This window comes from Nycticebus coucang, chromosome 9, assembly GCF_027406575.1.
Source record: "Nycticebus coucang isolate mNycCou1 chromosome 9, mNycCou1.pri, whole genome shotgun sequence".
Taxonomy (NCBI): domain Eukaryota; kingdom Metazoa; phylum Chordata; class Mammalia; order Primates; family Lorisidae; genus Nycticebus; species Nycticebus coucang.
In genome coordinates, this window is record NC_069788.1 from 124,218,532 (window position 1) to 124,232,533 (window position 14,002).

The 14,002-nt window shown below is 49.8% G+C and overlaps 1 non-coding gene across 1 annotated transcript; it reads right to left on the bottom strand.

The window, feature by feature from the left end:
• Window positions 1-4,670: 4,670 nt before the first annotated feature.
• On the bottom strand, window positions 4,671-4,787 carry LOC128594983 (U5 spliceosomal RNA). Its single transcript, XR_008382679.1, has one exon. It is a non-coding gene; the product is annotated as a U5 spliceosomal RNA (small nuclear RNA).
• Between the last annotated feature and the right edge of the window lie 9,215 nt (window positions 4,788-14,002).

The following is a 14,002-nucleotide window of genomic DNA, read 5'->3' on the forward strand; positions in this document are numbered from 1 at the left end:
CTGAGGGCAGACCTTGTTGGGGCAGTTCTCTCACAATGGCTCCCTGCGGCCCATAGCCAAACACTATTAGCTCTGTCTGTCTGGCTCAGCGGCTCAGTCTGGGGCCCCAGACAATGCCCAAAATTCTCCGCACTCCTGCCCAAGCTCTCCCCAAGGCAGTTCAATGGAGTACCAAGTCCAAAAACACCAAAACAGTTCACAGGTAAGGCCTTTCCAGTTTGAATTCTCGCTGCTACTACACTTAACAACTGTCGGCGGGATTCGACCAATCGAACACTTGCGATTACTTGCCAGTTTTCCACTGTTTTTGTCCTCCTCTTGGAATCCAGAAGTCTCTCACTGACTCCCTGTATCCTCAAAGGGATGATTATAGGCAGATCCCACCAGCCAGAGATGCCTGGAGACTTATCTCCCCTGACTCACAGTGCCCAGATGCAAGGAAGTTGTTACTCAGCTGCCGTCTTGCTCTCTCGTCCAAAAAAGGTAAATAAATTTTAAAGTAAACTCCTGACATATGTAAGTAGAAAATATATGGCAAAGGGAACACAAAGGGTGAGGACAAGTGGAGTGATGGTCTCACAATGTTCCTGCAAGTGACACCAGCAGCACCATGTTAATTCATGCGATAAGGAAGCATATTGTAATTTCTAGAGCAACAACGAAAAATAATCCTATAGAGGGCATAGCTAACAGATAAAAAAAGGAATAAAATATAATACTAAAGACTATTTGGTTAATCAGAAGATAACAATAAATCAACTGTAAAACAGTGACAAAAACACCTACTCACAGACATGCAGCTGCGAGGGAGTAGAACCACCCTCTCTCAGTCAGTAACTGGAGGTGGAACCAAGTGTAGGAGCCTTTGTTTTCAGACACTGGACAGCACACAACTGGGCTGTGGATCGGAAGAGGGGGCAGACATAAGGCACTCCCACCTCCCAGGATGTGGTGGAGGGCAGGGAGGGGCAGCCACCCAAGTCCCTGAGCTGGAGGGGAGAATTCGGGGTCTGGGGCAGCCAAAGCAGCTGCAATCTGTTGGGCAGGATACCCAAAAGGAGCTCTAGAGGAAGAGTGCCAGAAATCTCAGCAGGGATCCCCAGGCTTCTGGGTATATATATATATAAAAAAAATCCCCAAGCTGAAAACAAATGCCATCAATTTTGTTTAAACCAGTACAGTGATTTGCAGTCCAAATCAGTCCTATTACCTCAAACTAGACAGAATCTGGTCGTCTTTCCTCTAAGTTCCCATATCCCGTGTTGCGGAGTTTTCCATTCCCTTGTCACTGAGTATTATTTTTGGTTTGCCAAGCCAAATACTATGAGCTCCATGGAACTAAGGATGATCTCAGCCATTCTGGTGACCCCAAATCTACCTGCATGTTTGGCACATACCAGCTGGTTAGTACTTTGTTAGACTTGGTGATGTTGCATAAGTGAGTGGACGGCAGACTGAATGCGCTTGTCTGGAGGAGGGTGTGGGGACAGCCACAGAGGTCACAGCAGTGAGAATCTAGGCAACAGGCAGCCAGATGGTCAGGCAGAACCATCTCAGGTGAGAGGTGGGCTCAGGGATAGGTAGAAGGCAGAGAGACACAGCCTGGTAAGGTACGCAGTGAGAGAGTGGAGGACAGGAAAGACAGCTGGAAGGTTTTTAACATGCGGTGGGTTTGGGCTTCCACTAGTTCTGGGATCTCAGGTAAGCTATTCAAACATGCTAGAGCCTTAGTTGCCACATCTGAAAAATGGTGATAATGGCCATACGTACTTCATAGGTTTCTTGTGGGAAGTAAGTGACTCAGTATGTGTGAACTGCTCCTGACAGTACCAGGCACACAATAAGTGTAAAATGTGTTTCCAGTTGTCATCACTGGGGCAGGAGAGCAAGAAAGTGGGGAGGTTGATGAGAGAGGAGGATGAGAATGAACAGGAAGCAGGGTTCAGGTTGCCAGCAGAGTGGCTTCAGGCTGCTAAAGACCTTCTGGCTGTTCCCTTGAAAAGAAAGATTCTTTAAAATATGGGACCGAAACTCACTTAATGAGCCCAAGACGAGTGGGATTAGGGACAGCCTGCAATTATTAACACAGTCAACTGGTTATGCTGGTTTGATTATTATTTTAAACATTTCTCGGGAGGCTTGGGAATGCTCATTTTTTTTTTTTTTTTTTTTTTTGAAGTTTTTGGCTGGGGCTGCGTTTGAACCCGTCACCTCCGGGCATATGGGGCCAGCGCCCTACTCCTTTGAGCCACAGGCTCTGCCTGGAATGCTCATTTTTAATGGGAAGAATTGTAAGCTCTTCTGGAGCACAGCAGGAGTCTCTGGAGAGTTGTACCTAACAAATTTCTGCAGCAGTTACTGAAGACCGACATGTGAGGGCCATTAGCAGGGCCATTAGCCCTGAGGCTGCCCAGGCGCCTGTGTGATTAGGTAGGAGGAAATGGCAGGGCAGGAACCCCACTCAAACTACATAGGAGCCCTGACAAAAGCTTCCTGCGGAGAGATCAAGACATTACAGTAACAGGGGAGTGAATGCATGGCTGAGAGGCAAGTGTTACTCCTGTTACTGTAATCTCCTGAACTCTCTGCAAAAATGTGCTATTATTATGCCCATTTTAAGAATGAGAAAACTGAGGATTGAAAGATTAAGCAGAATGTCCCAGATGCACCCAGGAAGGGGTAGAGACTGGGTCTGGCTACTGAGATTTGCTGTTTTCTTTTCGCTGTTGCAGCTCCTGGCAGTGCTGCCCAGGGGATTTACCCCGGGATTCTTTGCCTTTGTATTACAGGAAGTGTTTTTCAGCTCACGCTCAATCTGGAAGTTTACTTGCCACCAGAAGGAGCAGAGTGTAAGCCTTTGTCATGGCTGAATCACAGGTGAAGACTGAGGAGGGGCTGGGAGAGAGACAGCCACAGCTCAGAGAGGAAAAGCCTCTCCTGGGATGTGATGGTTAATTTTATGTGTCCTCTTGACTGGGACGTGGGTGTCTAGATATTTGGTTAAACATCCTGGGTATTTCTGTGAGAGGGTTTGGGATAAGGTTATCATTTAAATAGGTTGGCTGGGCAAAGCAGCTTGCCTTCCCTAATATGAACGGCCTCACCCAGTAAGGTCCCTGAATGTAACTCATGGGCTGACTTTCTGGATCAGAAGGAGTTCCTCCTGCCCACCTGCCTTCAAACTGGGCAGTGTCTTTTTCCTGCCTTCAAGACTTGAACTGGAACACCGGTTCCTCCTGGGTCTCCAGGTTGCTGAGTCGCTCTGCAGATCTTGGGATCTGCCAGCCATTCCTGATCATGTGAGCCAGTTCTTTACACTAGATCTCTTTCTGCACATGTGACCTCCTGGTTCCATTTCTCTGGAGAACCCTGATGAAACTACCCTGTTCACACATGCCAACAGGGCGTACGGCAAGAAGTGCTTTCCCTTCAAGGTGTGGTAGATACAGCCTGTGTCTGTAGCAACACCTGTGCGTGGCCTGAGGCAGGCAACTGCTATCCTTGGCATTCAGGGCTCTGGACCTGACTAAGGAAAGGGGTGCGGCTTTGCTGAGCAGGGCAGTGGATAGCTCTCTTGCCTGGGCCCCAGGTCACCACCCCAGACCACTGTCATAGCCCCTGTGAGTGCTCTGTTCGTCACACTGCTGTCCACTGAGCAGGCTGGAAGCTCTGCCACCCCTGGCACTGGGGTGAAGAGAGAAAGGAGGAGGAATGGAGGGAGATTCTGTTTATGCATCCCACAGAACGGAACCTGCATAACGTGCAGAACCAAAGAAAAGGAAGTTGTTTCCTTTAGCCTCCTCTGGCTAAGACTGCTCATCCATTCCCAGCAAGGACAGTTTGGAAATTAATGTCAGAATTACCCACTACAGACTTTATCTCTTTCATTGAATATGACCGATAACTGCAATGGCAGTAATAATAATGGTTAATGTGAGCTGACTGATTGTTATGTTGCAGCCACTATGCTAAGCACTTTGAGTTCATTAGCTCATTTTACCCATCCACTAAATGAAGCCAATTCCATCATTATCCCACTGTCAGATGAGGACACGCAGACTTGGTGAGACTCACTGAAATGCCCAGGAGCACACAGCTGCTCAGTTAGGGCTCTGAGAGGCTTTGAGGCCATGACCTGCTCAGAGCCTGAAGGCGGTGAGTCTCTGCTGGCTCTGTTTGGCTCCCTAAAGTCACAGAATCTTCAGGTCTCTAACGAGGCAGCCCCTACCTAACACTTGCCATAAAGACTTGTGCCCAGGCTCCCATTTGCTCATTAAATGCTACCTGCTTTAGCCAAGCTTGCCCCCACCGGGTGTGACCCTTTAGTGGAATGATTCCTGTTAGCAGTGACACCTGCTGCATCATGGGATAGTAGAACTGTAATCAGATGACCTCTCAGTGACCAGGCTTTGGTTTTGCTCCTTGTTCTGCCCCTCCGCTGGGTAGCTATGGGTGAGTGACCTAAACTTTCAAGCCTCAGTGTTCGTTTCTATCCAGAATAGAGCACCTGCATCATGGGGTCGCTGTGCAGACACAGGCCAAGTGTGGGCCAAGCCTAGAGCACAGCCTGGTATGTGGAAGGTGCCCAGTGAATCTCACCTCCAGCCACTGTGGCTTTTATCGTTTTGGAGGAATTATGTTTTTTTTTTTTTAATTTTTTTTCCTAATGTAGCCTTGCTGAAACGAGGCCTCAAAAAATTGGCTTTAGGGGTGCAGAGTCATTCCTCTGCACAAAAATCTTCAGTAAAAGGTAAAAGATTTATCTGATCTTCAGAGAAAGTGGAGTATTGCAGGGGTTCTTAATATCCATGAATAGAACTTTCTGCTCAATCCAATGGACATTTGTTGAGTGCAAATAGGATGGTGCAGATGGGACACCAAGCACTGTAAAGGTGGTCTCTGCTTCCCCAAGTGTCCCCAGCCCCTGGGGGGCTGTGCAGGGTGGGTTCCTGATTTGTTACAGTCCTGCCCGGCATGATGTGTGCTTGCAAGACAGGCTGGAGGATTTGCAGGAGCTGAGACTCTGCCGGGGTCTGCTGTGTGCCCTTTGGGCCCTGGAGTGTGAATCTCTAATCCCACCTCAGAAGTGCAGGTGCCCGCAAGCTCCTGTAGCTGGTGTCTCACATCCCAGAGGACCAATTTTTAAATGGGCCTTCAGAGAAGGTGGTGGAAAGAGCTGTGGACTTCTATACCCTGGAGGTGGTGAGGACCAGCAGTGGGAGCACTCAGATGAGGGAGCTTCTGTGGTTCTTGATTGCCCTCTATACTTTCTCTCCTACTGTTACTGCAGAAGGCTCCAAAGGGACATGGTGAACCCTTGACTCCTCCATGAAGCAAGACAGAGGCCAACACCTATCATAAAGGCTGTGACCTGTGGTTATATCAATGGTGTCTGCTTGAGAGAGAGCTGTATGCTCTTCATCCTGACGCCTGCTCACCCAGAGCTGTGTGCTCTTCATCCTGACGCCTGCTGACCCAGATCTGTGTGCTCTTCATCCTGACGCCTGTGGACCCAGATCTGTGTGCTCTTCATCCTGATGCCTGCAGACCCAGAGCTGTGTGCTCTTCATCCTGACGCCTGCTGACCCAGAGCTGTGTGCTCTTCATCATGATGCCTGCTGATCCAGTGCTGTGTGCTCTTCATCGTGATGCCTGATGACCCAGAGCTGTGTGTTCTTCATCCTGACTCCTGTGGACCCAGAGCTGTGTGCTCTTCATCCTGATGCCTGCTGATCCAGAGCTGTGTGCTCTTCATGCTGATGCCTGCTGATCCAGAGCTGTGTGCTCTTCATCCTGATGCCTGCTGACCCAGAGCTGTGTGCTCTTCATCGTGACGCCTGATGACCCAGAGCTGTGTGCTTTTCATCCTGACGCCTGCTGATCCAGAGCTGTGTGCTCTTCATCCTGACGCCTGCGGACCCAGAACTGTGTGCTCTTCATCCTGACGCCTGCTGATGCAGAGCTGTGTGCTCTTCATCCTGATGCCTGCTGACCCAGAGCTGTGTGCTCTTCATCCTGATGCCTGCTGACCCAGAGCTGTGTGCTCTTCATCCTGATGCCTGCTGATCCAGAGCTGTGTGCTCTTCATCCTGATGCCTGCTGATCCAGAGCTGTGTGCTCTTCATCCTGACGCCTGCGGACCCAGAGCTGTGTGCTCTTCATCCTGATGCCTGCTGACCCAGAGCTGTGTGCTCTTCATCATGACACCTGATGACCCAGAGCTGTGTGCTCTTCATCCTGACGCCTGTGGACCCAGAGCTGTGTGCTCTTCATCCTGATGCCTGCTGACCCAGTGCTGTGTGCTCTTCATCGTGACGCCTGATGACCCAGAGCTGTGTGCTCTTCATCCTGACGCCTGTGGACCCAGAGCTGTGTGCTCTTCATCCTGACGCCTGCTGACCCAGTGCTGTGTGCTCTTCATCGTGACGCCTGATGACCCAGAGCTGTGTGCTCTTCATCCTGACGCCTGCTGATCCAGAGCTGTGTGCTCTTCATCCTGACGCCTGCGGACCCAGAACTGTGTGCTCTTCATCCTGACGCCTGCTGATGCAGAGCTGTGTGCTCTTCATCCTGATGCCTGCTGACCCAGAGCTGTGTGCTCTTCATCCTGATGCCTGCTGACCCAGAGCTGTGTGCTCTTCATCCTGATGCCTGCTGATCCAGAGCTGTGTGCTCTTCATCCTGATGCCTGCTGATCCAGAGCTGTGTGCTCTTCATCCTGACGCCTGCGGACCCAGAGCTGTGTGCTCTTCATCCTGATGCCTGCTGACCCAGAGCTGTGTGCTCTTCATCATGACACCTGATGACCCAGAGCTGTGTGCTCTTCATCCTGACGCCTGTGGACCCAGAGCTGTGTGCTCTTCATCCTGATGCCTGCTGACCCAGTGCTGTGTGCTCTTCATCGTGACGCCTGATGACCCAGAGCTGTGTGCTCTTCATCCTGACGCCTGTGGACCCAGAGCTGTGTGCTCTTCATCCTGACGCCTGCTGACCCAGTGCTGTGTGCTCTTCATCGTGACGCCTGATGACCCAGAGCTGTGTGCTCTTCATCCTGACGCCTGCTGATCCAGAGCTGTGTGCTCTTCGTCCTGACGCCTGCTGACCCAGTCCTGTGTGCTCTTCATCCTGACGCCTGCGGACCCAGTGCTGTGTGCTCTTCGTCCTGACGCCTGCTGACCCAGTCCTGTGTGCTCTTCATCCTGACGCCTGCGGACCCAGTGCTGTGTACTCGTCATCCTGACGCCTGCTGATCCGGGCTGTGTGCTCTTCATCCTGACGCCTGCTGACCCAGTGCTGTCTTCTCTTCATCCTGACACCTGCGGATCCAGAGCTGTGTGCTCTTTATCCTGACGCCTGCTGATCCCGAGCTCTGTTCTTTTTTATCCTGAAACCTGCTGACCCAGAGCTCTGTGCTTTTCATCCTGACATCTGCTTATCCAGGAGGAGGGTACATTTGGAACAGCTTTGCTTTGAACCCGAAAGTTTCGGCCCTTAATTATGACCAGTAGTTGCTCTTTAGTCACCAGAGGTAAAATCTCTGAGGAAGAGAATTGTTCCAAGCAAAGCTGGTCCAAACATATCCTCCTGACTGTACTTGGCTGTCTGGGTTCCTGGAGATAGACAGACAGACTTTTAAAGGATCTGAGCGTGCATCAGGAAAGATTCTTTCCCTTCAGAAATGAACAGCGAGACAGGCCATAGCCAGGCCACGGAGGGAACAATAACTGGAAAATGAGAAAAATGGAAGAAGAGAAAGTAGATCCCAAGTGGGTGCGGCAGCAAGCCTCTTTCAGTTAGACATAGGAAGAATGACCTCCTAACAGGGTCAGGTTCTAAGCGCCGGAAGCTCCTCCCCAAAGATGCCATTGATGATGGCAGTAGCGATGCCACCCTGGCATCTGGAAAGGTCTTACTGACTTCACACCAGGCTCCGTGCTCGGAGCCAGTACCAGGCAAGTCACTGAGTCAGGACTGTGCTGTGTGGGGGCAGGTGGCCTTGGTCCCTCTGTCAGTGTAGAAAAGGGTGCTTGTGGCTTAAGCCACCGGCTCAGAATCACAAAGGGGTGCATGGTGGGTCCAGACTTAAATGCCAGTCTGAGTCCAGACCCCTTGCCTGCTGTCTCGGGAGGTGTGGGTGCTGTAGTGCACAGCATGTCCCACTTTTTCCAGGGAGTGGTCCTGGCACGTGGGGTCACTTGTGCCGATGAACCTGAGGCCCTGTGATCCTGGTGGAAAGAGGTGGCTGACAATCTCGAGGCTGTCACCTCTCCAGTCACTAGGGGGAGGCAGCAGACAAGGCACTAAGCGATGCGCAAAGGAATGTGCCTGTGTCTTTAAAATGCTGCTTGGCATTAAACTAGATAAGAAAGGTTTGCGTTGGGGCCTGCCTGTTGTCCCCAGCACGGTGGCTGTGGCACTTTGCTGGGCTTTGTGCGTGATGGTGTTCTTCTGTCACACCCACTTTCCAATAGTCGCTTTTGCCCAACAGAAGAACATAAGATGCCTGCTCGCCTCCCCTCCTGTGCTTCTCTCCGTGAGCATCTCAGCCTTCCTGGGTGCAGTTCCAGGGCCGTTTTCTCTGCTCGTGATTGCCGTTGTCTGAAGCAGAGCCGCCGACAAGGCCCCATCCCTGCCACCCTGGAGTGTGCAGCTCTGGGCTGTTGTGGGCGCACGTTCCTCAGCCTGGGGCTCCCTAGGTGGGCTGTTGAGCTGCTGCATGCAGACCAAGCAATGACTATTTCTAGGTGTTCTCATCCCCACTCTTCTTCCTGTGCTGCTGCTGTGTTCTGCTCTTTTCATTCTTGTAGAATTCCCCATTTGTTGTGTGTCCCACTTCCTAGCTAGTTGGCCATGAGATGTGACAGAGCCGCTGAGTCTTTGCTTATGGGGTAATGATGATGGCTCGCCTGCCTCCCAGGTAAAGGACTATTTATTTGTAGCTCAATTAATGCGTCTCTTGCCAAGGCTGTTCAGTTGTCCAAATAGCCCCTTGTCTCTTACACTTTAAGTACATTCTTGGTGTCATCCCCAAGGTTCTTGTGAAGAGCCCTTGTGTGTGGTGCCTGCTCTATTCCACCAAGTGCAGGGGGACCCTCCTCCCCCAGCTTCTGCTGTGGCTTCCCGGGGAACCAGAGCTGTGTGGGGAGCTGTCCAGTCTGTTGGGGCTGGTAAAAAAAAGTACTACAGACCACCTGGCTTCTAAACCATACATTTATTTTCAACATTCTGGATGCTGGTAAGGGCCCTGCTGCAGGCAGCAGTTAGCTGGCCTCTCCTGGGGTCCTCACCTGGTGGGAAGAGAGTGACAGGGCTCTCTGGGTCCCTTTTGTAATAGTCGTGACCCCATGTGTGAGAGCTCCACCCTTGAGACCTAATCACCTCTCAAAGGCCCTACCCACTAAGATCATCACTGTGGGGGGTGGGACTTCAACACGTGAATTTTGGGGACACAATCATTTAGCCCATTACAAGGTCTGTTGCCAAAGGGAAAGGTGGCTCTCTTACCTTTGTATCACCCTTGCCGGAAGAGTCCCAAGGCAGTGCTGCCTGAGCCCCCCCCATCAATGGAACTCAGCTCTCTCCCACCTGCAGGCTGGCGGGAGGTGGAGGGTGGATTCTCATGGCAGCCCAGCCTTCCTCTCAACAACCTCTGCTCCCATCAACAACCAGAGACCAATCAGGTGCTCAGCACCTTCCCTTAGGAAGAACCCCACACCCTTTGCAAATGTGCTGTCGGCCGGGCAAAGCTTCTCAGGGCAGAGGTCTTAGTTCTTCCCCAGAGACTTCTGTGCATGCAGACTGTTGTCAGGCCTGTCCCTGTGACTCCTGAGCAGGTCTGAACCCCAGCGGTGGGTGAAGGAACACTGTCACTGAAGATAAGATCACGTTTTAGTTTAAAAGAATTCCATTGTCACATAACTCTCCTCTCATACCATCCTTCATGGTTTTACTTCCCTCTGAACTTCCCTCAATCTCTTTTTTTCATTTTAAATACTACCATAATGTGTTCAAAACTCGAGGAGTTCAAGCGACGCAGGATCAGTGGGGAGAGCTGGTGCTTCTGCTCCTGTGTGACTTTGGGCTCTTTCTGTCCAGGTCCTTCCTCCCTTCATGTGGCCTCATCCTCTCCCGGTATGTTTCTTCGGCCACAGATTTCAGAGTAATTCCCCTCCAAGGCGTGGGGATGTGTGCCATTGTGTTCCCACATGCAGCGATGCCGACTGCTGACATCTACTGTCAGCCTAACTCTGCTTTCCTTTTAGGCCTCATCTCTCAGGCAGCTTCTGGAATTTTCTCTTCACCCTACTTCCTACTTCCAGATAATGTGTTATTGCTTGATTCTGCTCAGGAGTCGGGGAAATCATTAGCTGTTCTCTCTTTGGGCCTTGCTCTCATCCAAATGTTTGCTCCTCTCGGTAGAGCTGTGTTCCACCAGGTGACCCATCTGTCCCACTGTCCATCTCTCTCTTGCCATATTCTGGGGCTCACTCTGCCCACACGTCTACTTCACTGATTTGCTCCTCAGTCCTGTCCCTTCTGTGAGTCAACCCACCAGCATCTTTTGTATTCCAGCAGCTCTGTTTTTCACCCCACGGATCTCTAACTGGCTTTTTATATCAGTGCACGGTGTCTTTCAGGGACATAACAGCATCCCATATCTCTCTGAGGGTACTAATTATACTCTTTAATAGTCTTTTACTGAGTCTTCTAAACGTTTTATTTTCTTGGACGCAATTATTTTCTTTCCTTTCCTTTCTCTTTCTTGGCGTCTTCTTTTCCAAAATGTTTGTTGGTTAGGCTAACAGCCCAAACAAGCTTCATCAAAGGAGTGAAAAAATGTTGGTGGTTGATACTGCTGGCTTATGTTAACAAGCACTGACCCACTGATCACATGTGTTTCTCTGATAAAAGACTATAAGGCAGATAGGCAGCTTCCCCTGGAGTCAGTGTGTAGAGATAAGCCACTTCAATGGATACTCTCTGGGGTCTTCAAAGACCATTGGGGCCCATGTTATCTGGGGCTTTGGCCTCAGAATCAGTGGCCACCCCAGCCCCACTCTGAAAGGAGCTCATCAGTGGACAAGCTTTAGGAGAGATGAAAGGCAGATGACTTAGGCAGCAGTAGGGCCAGGAGCCGGCCCAGGAGGGCCAAACATGCTGCATTAGTTGCTACACAGAAGGGCCTTGGGTCTCGTCTCTTTCTCCATCCCTTGTCAACTCCAATCCCCACTTCCTCTCTGGATTACTCCTTCTCCTTGCCTGGTCCCCAGAAAACAGAATAGATTTGGGGGCCTCATGGACAGAGGGATCCACACAAGGCGCTTGTGGCATCACTATGTCCCCTTTAGATCCTGGAGTATGGGCTCTTCTGGGAAGAGTTTCCTCGTTCCCCACCTCAGGCACCAGTTGGTTGTTTACTGGGCAAACATCAGAGCCACTCCCCTCGGATGTCTAAGTGGCTGTGTGTTACAGGAACAACCAGGAGGGGAGCAAACCGATGCATTTGGCGTCAAAGAATTTTTGCTAAATGGTCCTTTTGGGACATAGTCCTGTAAACAGATGTGTGTTCCCTGCATTTCTCGGTTGTGTCTGTTGTGCCAGGGAGTCTGCCTGCTGTTTGTCCAGCACTGCCAGGGACTACAGACCACTTAGCCCAGGGTTGAGTTTCTTGCTCAGTAGACCCAGAAGGACTGAGGTGACATCAGCACAGGCCCTCCAAATGCAGGCATGGCCTCTGCACCACGCACTTAGTCTCTCAACTTTCTTTTAGTCCGCAGAAGGTTGAGTAAATTCCCAAGATGCAAGGTCACTGGCCAGAATTTCCGTAGTGGCTCAGATCTGCTGCTTTTCACTTGTTTGGCTTGTCTCTCTTCTCCTCCCCTACATTTTTTTGTTTTTGTTTTTGTTAATAGAGGAAGGGTTCTCTCTTTCACTGTTGAGAAACCTGGGGCTGCTGGTTCTTCCTGGAGTGTTGAGGGGTAACTAATGCTCAGTGTCAGCCAATTCTGGGACCCAGGAAACATCTACACACAGCTTTCTCTCCCCGCTAAGGCACACTGAATAGCCTGGTTCCCCACCAGGCTTTATCTTTATCTGATAAAGACAATCAACTTTATCTTTCTGATAATCTGGCCACCTCCAAGAACAGTGATCTTCAAACTTTTTAAAGAATCAAACCTATCCTCACGTTCATTAGAAGGTGGCAGCCCTGGCTGAGAGTGGGATAGGACTCCACCCATTTTGCCTCCACTGTTCCCCTCTGCCCACTAGCCCCTTGGTGACCCCACATGGTGCAGAACAGTGAGAGACTGTGCTGGTGGAAAGTGTGAGCTGGCAAATTTTGGCACTTGTCGACGAAATCATTATACTGTTAAAGACTATGTATCTCACTGTTTGACAAAAGCATTTTTGTGTCTCAATGGTGCAGGCACAATGGCCTCCATACAAGTCAATTCCTGCCTGGATGGAAATAACAACTTAGGCCCCATAACATAGATGTGCGTGTGATGCTGATAGGGGACACATCTCTACCACAACCACCATGACCTAGTCCTGAAAACACTAAGAGGTGAGGAAGACTTCGTGAGAGCTATAAAGCTGCTCAGGGCCCAAATAGGATAGTTTCTGCCATTGCTTCTGAGTTAAGATTCCTTGACAGTCAAAAAGCTAAAGGGATTCCCTTGGGTTTACATTAATTCTCTGTTGGTACAATGAAGCTGGTCTGTCCAAGTGGACTTGGGTACAAATGGACAACTTTGATGACAGACAAATGACAGATGACTGTTCTAGGGCTTAAGAGTTTGGACTGGACGTGTCCCCCGCAAGCTCTCTGGGCACACGCTGCTAGTGGATAACACTCACCACTCAGCTATGCTGGGCCCAGCTAAGGGGATGTGATGACAGGTGAAGGGCACCGTTTGAATGTGCTGACTGACCGACCCTGCCCTGGCCAGCTGCTTCCTGTGCAGCCTCCACCCAGCAACAGTGACCTTTCTGAACACCCCACAGATTGATACTTGTGTCAATTTAGTCACATAAAAGAAAAAAGAACAAGGACTTGGAAATAGCTTATGGGCTTAGTCTAATAAATCACATCCCATTAAATTCCCAACATTTCTCAGAAATCAGGAGGGAGGAATCTAGTAAGTTCTGTTAGTTCATGGCTGAATGATTGCTAACTAGGTATTCATTTCAAAACACACCAAGTTACTTTAAATGTTATTGTCTTCATCTGGAGACAGTTTTCCTTTTTTTGTTTGACAGAGCATTAACTGCGAGATCTTGGGTTAGTGAAAACCACTTGGTCCTACCTGAATTTTAAATTTTTTCTTAGGTAGGTATTAAAATAATGGGCACTAAATTCTCTTCCTGACTTCTTGGTCCCATAACACTGAGATAGCACCTCTCAGGCCTGACGTGTCCAGCACGGGTCTCCTCTCTTTCATGAACCATGTTTTTTGGTTTATAAAATGACAGCAATATGATGAGGTTCAGCCTGCAGTATCTGGTGTGTGTATCTTGTGTTAAAGTGCTGACCAAGGTGAAATCATGAACTTCATTTATGACAGGGCTATTTTTGACCGTTACCGGTTTGCATTCTCTGCAATTAGTGATGATGGATTTGCACTCACTCCTCAGTGAGTATCAGCTGGTCATGTTCCCTGTGTCCCAGTTTTCCCTGTTGTTTTAGTCTTTCTCCACACGTTCAAGGCCTTTCCTGTTGGGTGACTTGTGCTAGGGAAACGTGTGTGATCATGGATAGAGATGAACAGGACGTCTGAATGGACCTGCCTTTCCCTGTACAGTCCTTTAACCTATGGAGTGACTGTAATAACCACTATTCCCTCATTCTGGTGAAATTTCAAAATAATAACTACATATATGAGCCATAGTAAGGAGGCTAAGAATGCAGTCTGTAAATGCAATAGGCTGGGCTTAAATCCTTGAATTTACTGCTTACTGTATAGGAGGCTTCAGGCAAGGTCCTTCACCTTGTGATGCC